Raw genomic sequence first — 10,397 nt, forward strand, 5'->3', positions numbered from 1 at the left:
TAGAACAATAATAAAAAAGTGGAATTGTTATTTCACTTTTAATTCAAGACTTTTCAAAAAATTATAAACAAGTTATTTGACGCATGTTTCTGATATATAAAAAAAGAAAAATTTTTAATAACAATGTCATACAATGTAGAGCCCGACTCTTCATTTTTACATTATTTATGAACCTACCGCAAAATAAAAATTTCAAAAATTTAAATGGAACACCATCCTATAACAATATATTTGGGATTTCCAGGCATGCGAAATCAGTTAGGAGAGGAGAAATATTTCAATTTACGATTTTCGTCAGTGTACTGTCGCGTACTGTCGCGGGGTCTGGCTGACGGTATGGAAGTCTGTCGCAATGTGCCGTCCCTGCATGGGGAGAAGCGGAAGGAAGACAGAGGAGGGAAACGGCGTCATACCCAGCCAGTCGAAATAACTGGCTGGGCAGCCATTGCCCTAAAGCCGTCGGTAGGTTTGCCCCCTCTCTGAAGCAACTAACATTAAAATAATGGGCACGTTACCCCACGTAATCAACCATCACGTTTCTCAACGTGTCTATTGTTATCGCCAAAAACAAAATTAGGTAAGTTTGTGATAACGAAACTTGTGAGGAAAGACTAAGAACAATGGAAATGAAGGTAGCAATTCTCAAAGAGATAAGAACTAGGGATATTTTTCTCTCTGGATCAGCACCCAATTTAATCAATAATTTACTTGAAATATATAATTTTATCATTTAGTCCATGTATTTAAGAAGACGGTTGTTGCACCACAACATCATAACTCAATCTCTCGTACAGACAGGTTATCAATTGCTATTGTTGAATTAGATTACATTTCAATCCCCTTCTTTATTATCAATTGTTATTGTGAGATTAATACAATTTGTACAGTGTCCAGAATGAGTCGATTTTGCCATCTTGTCATGCCTGTGTTGGTGGTGGGGTTATTAAGCTATGTACAAGGATTGACGAACTCTGTGGCCATTTCAGACTTCATTGATGCGCAGAATGTGGCGAGAAAAGCTGTCGGAGTTGCAGCGCTCGAATGGAACAACACAGTTGCCGCTTTTGCTCGGAATTATGCGAGACAGAGAAGAAATGACTCCCTTCTTCAGCATTCGGAGGATTCGCCATACGGCAAGAATATATTCTGGGGAAGAGGCCCAAATTGGACTCGTCAACATGCAGTAAATGCTTGGATTGATGAGAAGAAGTGGTATGTTCATGCTACTAACACTTGCACCGGTGATGATTGTACACATTATACTCAGATTGTGTGGGCGACAACCGAAAGTGTTGGGTGTTCAATCATCAAATGTAATAGCAACGATACATGGGTTATATGTAGCTATGATCCACCAGGCAATTATATTGGCAATAGGCCTTATTAATTGGTTAGGTATAGGGAGCACAGATTTTGAAATTGAGAAGTGTTGAATATTATTGTTTGTGTGTCATGTCCCCAATTTTTGGTGACAGTTCGATTTAATTAATTTAATTAATAGTTGTCCAAGGACAACTAATTAGTTATTTTAATTAAATAAATAAATATTAAAAGATGATCTTGTATTTAATAAAGTGACTTGGAAAATATTTAATAAAGTCACTTGAGGGATAAGATCAAAAAGGTTCTAGAAGTCTCTGGAGAGGATGGAGGGAAAAGAATAAATAGGCACCCCGGGGCTCCATTCGAATCAGGCAGTTGATTATCTCTCTTTGTTTTCAGATTGTGATTCAGTCACGGGTGCATTGTGGAAACCTAGGGTTTCGGCAAGTGTCACAGTTGGCCATTGAGAACGATAACTCTCAATTGGTACGCAATTTTGAGGGTGTGAAATATCATCTGAATTATTGCAAATTGGAGGTGACATTCAGTCATTTCATCGGAGCAATCATTTGTGGTTCGTACAGCACTACCTTGGAAGGATTTGGTACAAATTATTAGGTTAATAGCACAATTAAGAAGTCTGGCATCAAGTGGGTTTCAGAAGAAGTTCGATTGCTGACTAAAGAAGGAAAGGGTTTTGATATTCTTAACTAACGAGCTCCAATCGCAAGTTGTGAATCATATTAACTTGCTCCTAATATCCGATGGCAGCGATAAACTGATAAGGGCAGATTAAATTAGGATCTATCGGCTCTGAATATTCCAATAAGCAGACCCGACGGATCAGTGGACAGAGGTGCATTGGATTTCTCTTCCAACCAACTTTGATTATCTAACACTATTACAGCCGGACACCAAATAAGGAAGAGGAGTCGCATCAGTCCAAGGATGTTGATCTCAGCTTAAGGTTATTAACTTGCCATCTGTATGAATCCGTGGGTGAGATTTGACGAGTGAACTTATGAACTCCGATTCATATAAGAGGTCCTCTGCGAAGGGGAGAAGGCTTTCGCAGGTGTAGAGGACTGTGACTGAGTTTGAGAGGCTGGTAAAGATTGAAATCATTTACCACGCGTTTTGTTTAACGGGCCCGATTGGAGTATCATTCCCGTGCAGAGGTTAGGGCAGGACACGGGCCCGATTGGAATTGCTTTGCCACGCGTTGAGCGGACATCCCAGGCCGCACCGGAGTTGGGGATTTGCGGTGATAGATTTAGTTAAGGAGATTAATACGCTACCGCTTGAGCCACCCGATACCGGATCAGTTTGGTCCAACACTAATCCTTTGCAATCCGCCGGTTGGCATCTCCATTGGACGCACTTAATAATCACCATTTTGGAGAGCGATTACAGATCGAAACCCGACCAGGATCCTCTCCCCATTAGCTGTCAGAATCACCATGAACATGGATGTTGACTATAAGAACCAGTAACGACATAAGGAGGGAAACAGTCTGGTCACGAGCTAGTGGAGATTGTGGATCGACTTCCGCCCAGGAAAAAGGAATGACAAAACAATAAGGTGCGGGTGCCAGTTGAAGTATCAACCCAGAATTCCATCTGAAGATAGCAACGTATACTCCAGACACCGATGCGATTCATGGTAACCGCAGTTGTCAGGTCGCTCTCTTTTGACATTATAAGTCAAAGACCTTAGCTATTCGGATTGTTTGCAATAAAGTGACTTTTAAACTGTGGAAGCCGCAAGCGGGCTCTGAAGGAACCAAACAAAACCATTGATGGTAGAGGGGTTAATGCAAAACTTGCAGCCGAGGGTCAGAAGGAGAAACCGGCATCACAACCTACAGCATCTCCACAAGCACAGCCACTTCCACAAATTCAGACAGGTTATGCAGCTGAGTATCCAAGCATGATGTCATATCATAGGACACCATTGGCATTATTAACTACTGCTTGTACATCTACTATTTGAGATACTCTCCTGAGCATACTGTTTGACGAAATGTCAAACCTTTGAAGTTTTAGTATTTTTGGTGTTTAAGAGGCAAATATCCTGTCGGGGTTATTACAGTGGTATCAGAGCTGAAGAATAAAGAGTTGTTTTTTTGGTGCTTAAAGAGCAAATACCTGCCGGGGTTATCTCATTGTGTTGGTGTAGCGATTCACATTTCGAATAACACCGCCACCATTACCATTCTATGTTGCTGCATTGCTATTCATTAGCACATTGATGTTTCTTTGGGTTTATCTTTGAAGATGAGTAAAGAAAAACTAAGTTAAAATTTAGATTTCTTCTAGTGTTGAATCATGGTACCAGGTCTATAAGTTTTCTTTCAATGGGAAAATTAAAAGAAAGGATATGAAAGAGGAAATGATTATTTTAAAATTTTCCATCAAAATTTGAAATTGAAATTGAAGAGAAAAAGTTATAAATAATTTTAGATTGATTCTTAAGTTTAGAATTTACATTATATGATGATAAACAATTTTTCATATAGTCAAAAAGATCTAAATTTAATATAATAATGTCCAACTTAAAATTGAAGACTATATTCTTGTAGACTTCATTTAGATTTGGACACTTCATAATACAAATCATTGTAAAAATACATACCAAATGATATACTTGTTCGTTTTAGGTAACTATTAGTCCACATGTGATTAATTGGCAAATAATTCTGTATTTTATTGGTGAAGTTGCAGTTGTGTTATTTTTAGGTATTAGCTTGGAATTTATTTTTACCAGTTTAATAATTGTTAATTTTCACAATATACTCTTATGATAAGTCTTACTTACCCTTATTAATCCTTTTCTAATACCAGAAATTCATTTCTAATTGTGATATACACTTTAATTCCACAATTATTATAAAATATTTTTGAATATGCTTATTATTATTATCCATTTATTTTTCCTAGATAATTTACATATACATACATCATCACTGTTTACAGTTTAAGTTTATTCTATTAGCTTAAGAACTAAATCTGAACTATTTTAAGAAAATAATGTAACTTCTTAGAAAATATAAAAAGTAATTAAAAGAACAGTCTTTTGTAAAACAATTACATTCGAAATTCTCTTTTTATTTGTATAAACGAACTAATAAGTCCAAAAGATTAGCTGATATAGAGAACAGTAAGATAAATTGATTTAAATTATAGAACAACAGCCAGAACATGTATAGTGAATCAAACCATTGCAAGTTAAATTGATGCTCAATAGGAAGTTTAAATCACTTTTCTCGGAGAATGTTTATCCAAAAAAGTTATTCCGTGAACTGGAGAACAAATATGCTCCTGTACTGAAAATTTGTCCAATTAATTCTGCTTTCACCGTGTAGTACGAACACAACGACAATATGACATAATAAACAACATAGTTCAGTTGACAGCGAGAGCTTTGACTTTCGTATGATAGAATGATAAATATTCTTATAATTCGATTTTGTATGATAGAATGATAAATATTCTTATAATTCGATTAACTTTGAATCTTTGAATCTTTTAGAGTGTGAATAGAGAAACATACTTCGTAACAGCCACTTAGATGCACGTTTGTCACTTGTTATGATAGTATTTAAACAGAAAGACGTCGTCATTCGAATCTCAACTATATTACAACCATGTGAAAAAGCTAAATGGGCTGCGCTCATTGGGGTAACAATGCCATGCGCTAAATTAAATATCGAAGTCCTTAACAATTCAATAACTTTCAAATTAAGCAAGAATGTAAAGAATTATTTTCATAAATTCGCATTATGTCCGCCGTAGAGATTGCGAAAATGTTAGCGAACGAAAACCAAGAGAAACCAGATTACACGAGATCTTATCTGAAGTTTAACATGGCACTCATCTGAAGATTGTTTTTAAATATGTAATAGAAGTGGAAATAATTTCCAATGTTAATATAGATTTTTGACGATGAAAGTCGTTCTTAAGCCGAAGAGCACAACTAGATTCTAGCCAGAAGCACCGCACTCAACCCTGCTGCGATTAAATAAAATTACGATGTATGATGCTTTTATAAATGTAGATAGATTCACTAATTTCAAATCATAGATCGATGAATACGGAAGTTGAAGGATTGAACTTTTTAATACCCACTGAAAGCTTGCTTAAATAGATGATGTCTTGGATTGTTTTGCTCTCAAATAAATGTTTGATGGACAATAATCAATTCTTGCATCTACTGTGGACTATCATATATTCTATATTGTTTGTGTACCTAATAGATGTCCAAACTAAAACAGGAGGCCGCCTTTTATATCAATATAGGACAGAAAACCAAGAAGGTGCAATTCAACAAAGAAAGAAACAAACTCAAATCCTTGAAATGGGTTTGTGAACCAAGGCAAAATGCCTCAAGTAAGGGACAACCTCATCCTTTATGAGGTCATCAATAAGATCATATCTAACATAGGTATTAGGGATGATGTGAGCCCTTACCTCAAATATTATGGACTTTGAGATGGGCACTTGAATCTCAAGAGTGCAATAAGAATAGTCAAAAGAGAGAAGCAATTTGAGAGCTAGCATCAGTAAGAACATAAGTCCATTCATGGGCATAAGAGATTACAAAAGGGAGAGCTAAAAGGTCTTACAAAGTAAATGTTTCTATTTTAAGATGGTATAGTTTCTTGTGTCTTCTAAAAAGTTTAGGTTGGATTCTTTGTTGAAGGAGACAAATTCAAAAGGAAGACCATTGGGTGCAAATGATAGCTTCATTGTCACATTGAACTAGAGGCCCAAAAATTCCACTAACCTATCTTGTTAAGAGTGCTAACATTTAGTCGAGAAAAGAGGGTCATGACCCATCATAGCATTAATGTAGGATGCAATTTGTTTCATAGTAATACATGGTCATTCTTAAGGGAAATGTAATTTTGTGGCTTCCCTTGAATAAGATCTCTCCCCATGGCTAATAAAAAAAAGTGAATAATAGAAATCAAGAACCAAAGAACATAAAACATTATGTCCAAGGAAGGAAAATAGAAGAAATGTTATCAATAAATCTATGAAGGGAGAGGTCACATCCATACCCTAGAAATCATGAAATTATTAGATATGAAATATGTGAAACATTATTATAGTTGATGATATCATTAGATATGAAATATGTGAAACATTATTATAGTTGATGATATCATTAGATATGAAATATGTGAAACATTATTATAGTTGATGATATCATCTCTACCTCTGATATTAGAGAGGGTGTAAAAATCACAATGAACTAAAATTAAAAACTTGTGTATTCTAGAAAATATCATACACATAAAATAAAATACACAAAATTTTAATAGATGGGAGACTAGATATTAGTACTTGTCATAGGCTAAGTATTATTGTTCCATTTCTTGTGTTAACTCGCGATTAAAAGTTTTCTTTTGAAGTAGTTCAAATTTATCATTTTAAAATTTAATTATAAAATCAATACATTGTGCATAGTTAGATGGAAGCTTTTTAACTTAATAATTTCTATAAAAAAAATTTCTATAATTTGATTAGATGAATCATTTTAACTCTTATGGACCACATTTCATGAATTGTAAAAAGTGATAGTTTTAAACAATTATATTTTTAATAATGTGATTTGTTCCCTGGTTATAAAATTGTTTCAATTTTATAGGCCATGGTTAATTTTTGAAACTTGCTTGGTTTTAAGCCTTAAATTGGTCATTTTATCCTTGATTTTTTGTGAGTCTCTAAACTTCCATGTCCCCGACTCATTACCAGGTTTGCACAACACTTGAAATTTTTAAAATTTGACTTTTGAGCCTCAAGTTATTGCAGGTTAATGGAGAGACCCAAAATATGTGTTTTCAAGTCTATCATTAACCATTAACCTCTCAAAAGGTTAATGATAACCCCCAAAAATACATTTTTCTTAACCATTAACCTCTCAAAAGGTTTATGATAGCTTCAAAAAACACATTTTTCTTAACCTCTTCGAGATGGTTATTAACCTATTTGAAATTCCTCATGAGAAGTTAGATATGTAAATGACCTGTAGGATGATCGGATGAAAGTTATTAAAACTTTTGAAAAGGTGGATATCTGAAGAACCAAAACAAGTGAGTGGCAACTGAAAGGAATAACGAGAATAAATGCAGCCATTTTTTAAACAATCAAATGTCCCCTGCTGCTTGACTAAGTGCTTTGAAGGCATTGGTTAATAAAATAATTTCCATGCATTTGGCCCATGATGTGATACAGTATTATCAAAAGAGAAAAACTCTATTATCTGCCACCTTCCCATGACTTGTAACAGCTGTATACGCAATCCAAAGGAAATTATTCCCAGTGGGAAGTGGTTTTAAACATATAAGCCATATGAGGCCACAACATATATATGAGTTCAGATGCATTTCTTTCCCACATGAGCATTCATATGGATAAATAGTGATATATATATATTCCAACCTATCAACTCTGCAAGAAATATGGGTTTTCTAGGATAACTGTACCAAGGTGAATATGGATCACTGGAAGCTACTGTAACATGTGCTTATATAAACTAGTATAAAGCCAAAAGTGTAGGTCGTTCCCTTCATAAATTGCAAAAAAAGATGTTTTGAAAGGAACAATAATCTTGCATATAGATTCACACCACCTCATCCAATACATTGTCAACTACCAATAGATTAACCCTCAACCTGTAGCCCTTCTTCACAATGGACAATGCTTTAAAATTTCATAAGCCGGATGATATAAAGCTGCCAGCATTATTATGGATAAAAAGCGATATATATATGTCAACTTGCCAACACTATAAGAAATATCGCCATAATCATATAAGTGTGTAAAGAGAAATGTCTGTTCCTTTCTATGTAAGAAACCATAGTTGCAATATAAATGGATGAAACAAGTCAATCAAGCGTGATGTACGACAAGTGTTTGAAAGAATGTCTCATGAAAATGGGATTCCACGATCATTGTTAGATTGGACTAGACTCACAAACAATAGGTAAACTATAAAGATTCTGGTAGCCAATGGGGATTCCTTGAAAGGTGAGAATAGCAAGATCACAAAAGACATTGTGTGGCTTCTGTGGCACGATTGTGCATACACAAGCATACCCCAACCAGTGTCTTTTGATAATGTGAGAATTATGCATGTTATTGGGCCCTTCAATAAAATATGGACTAGTAAAGTAAAGCAACTGATACAGTTGAGGGAGCTAGTTATTTTAGGTAGCATCGAAATGTTTCCAAAACCTTTAGGGCAGTTACACCAGCTACAAAATATTGTGGTGAATGGATGTCTTAACATGAGCTTAGAAGCTTTGCCAAAAGAGTTTTGTAATCTTCAATCATTGAAAACTTCTTGCAAGCAGGAATTCCAACAAGATATTCTTATCGTCAGATAAAAAGATACACCAAAAGTTTTGCAATTAAACTTGGTCAAGGAGGCTTTGGTACAGTTTTAAAAGGTGAGCTTACCAATGGATGTACGATTTCCATTAAGACAATTGATAAATCTAAACTAAGTCAAATTCAATTTTTGAATGAAGTGACTGTCATTGGAAGGATCCACCACTTACATCTTGTCCAACTGCAAGGGTATTGCTTGGAAGGGTCTAAAAGAGCTTTGATTTATGAGTTCATCATCAAAGGTTCTCTTGAAAAATATATCCATGAAGATGATCAAAATGTATTGAATTGGAAATAATTGCACTCTAGTGCAATGGGTACAGCTCATGGGATTGCATATCGACATGATGAATGTCGAAATAGGATATTGCACTATGACATAAAACCTCATAATGTATTGTTGGATGCCAATTTCTCCCCAGAGGTTGTAGATTTTGGTCTGGCAAAATTAATAGATAAAGAAGAAAGCCATGTTTCTCTGACAAGCACTAGAGGAACTCCTAGTTATGTGGCTCTAGAGGTGTGGTCTAGAAGCAATGGACATATGACTGGCAAATCAGATGTCTATAGCTATGGTATGTTGCTCATGGAAATGGTGGGTGGAAGAGAGAATTTTGATATCAAAGCAAGCAGATCCAACAAATTTTACTATCTAGAATGGGCGTTCAAAAAGATGGATATGGTAATGGCTCATCAAAATGTGTCCCAAAAGATTGAAAATTCTATAATCTATATCAATAGGAAGATAAGGTTGTAGTATCACTATCAAGACTATAGTCAATGCATGAGAAATTGATGTTGTGAATGATTGTTTCTTGTCAAACTTGGTGATGATCATGAAGAAGAGTCTATATCAAATAACTCAACAAATCAATGATTTAACCATTTGAAGCATGTTCCAAGCCATACATTTCAATTAGTGGTCTTTGTCATTTATAGATTAATTTTGTAGAGGTTAATTAACCTCACCCAAATCACATATTTGGGAAGTAGTTATTAACCACGTAGGAGTAGTTATTAACCTACATGTCTATATAAGGACACATTTTGGCTTTGTAAAGGGACTTTTTGGTTTTAAAAATAAGGCAACATTATGTCAAAATTTTGATTGAGAGATAAATTTTGTAAAGTATGTACACTTTTTATCTCTGAAATTGAAAATCTCTTTTGTCTTCTTGGTGCAAGGAAATGAAATGAGATGTGCTTTGGGTTCCTTATACTGAAATCAAAATTGTTATGCGTTGTAGTAGACATTCTCATGGTAATAAGTGAGTGTTTATGAATGACAATGAATGTTCTTGATAATACTAGTTGCTTTCAAGTGTAGTCCTTGATCATCTTTGTTATCGCTCTTGTCTATTGAAGAAGGTCGTGAGGGTGTGTGATGCATTCATCTTGGATGACTTTCTCTTGAAATTTGAAGTTTTAAATTCTTTATTTGAAAATCCTTTAAAAATTATATCATACAAGGGAGTTGCCCCTCTAAATGTAGAGGAAGGCCACATACCAAGGGCCTATCCAACTGTTGTGAACAGTTTGCCACACACTCTGTTGGGGAAATCCTACTAGGACAAATCTATTTACCAATAGATTTTTGGCGACTCTGCTAGGGAGACTGAATGAGAAAGATTGACAGTCACCTGTAATGAAGCACAATGGTGCTTTCACATTAGAAC

General features: G+C 35.0%; 1 pseudogene; it reads left to right on the forward strand.

Annotated features, from left to right (window-relative positions):
* The first annotated feature begins 895 nt into the window (after positions 1–895).
* On the forward strand, positions 896–1,387 carry LOC149557641 (pathogenesis-related protein 1 pseudogene; annotated as a pseudogene).
* The last annotated feature ends 9,010 nt before the right edge of the window (positions 1,388–10,397 follow it).

This window comes from Cupressus sempervirens, chromosome 5, assembly GCF_028749045.1.
Source record: "Cupressus sempervirens isolate cs-2001-9-10 chromosome 5, ASM2874904v1, whole genome shotgun sequence".
Lineage (NCBI taxonomy): Eukaryota > Viridiplantae > Streptophyta > Pinopsida > Cupressales > Cupressaceae > Cupressus > Cupressus sempervirens.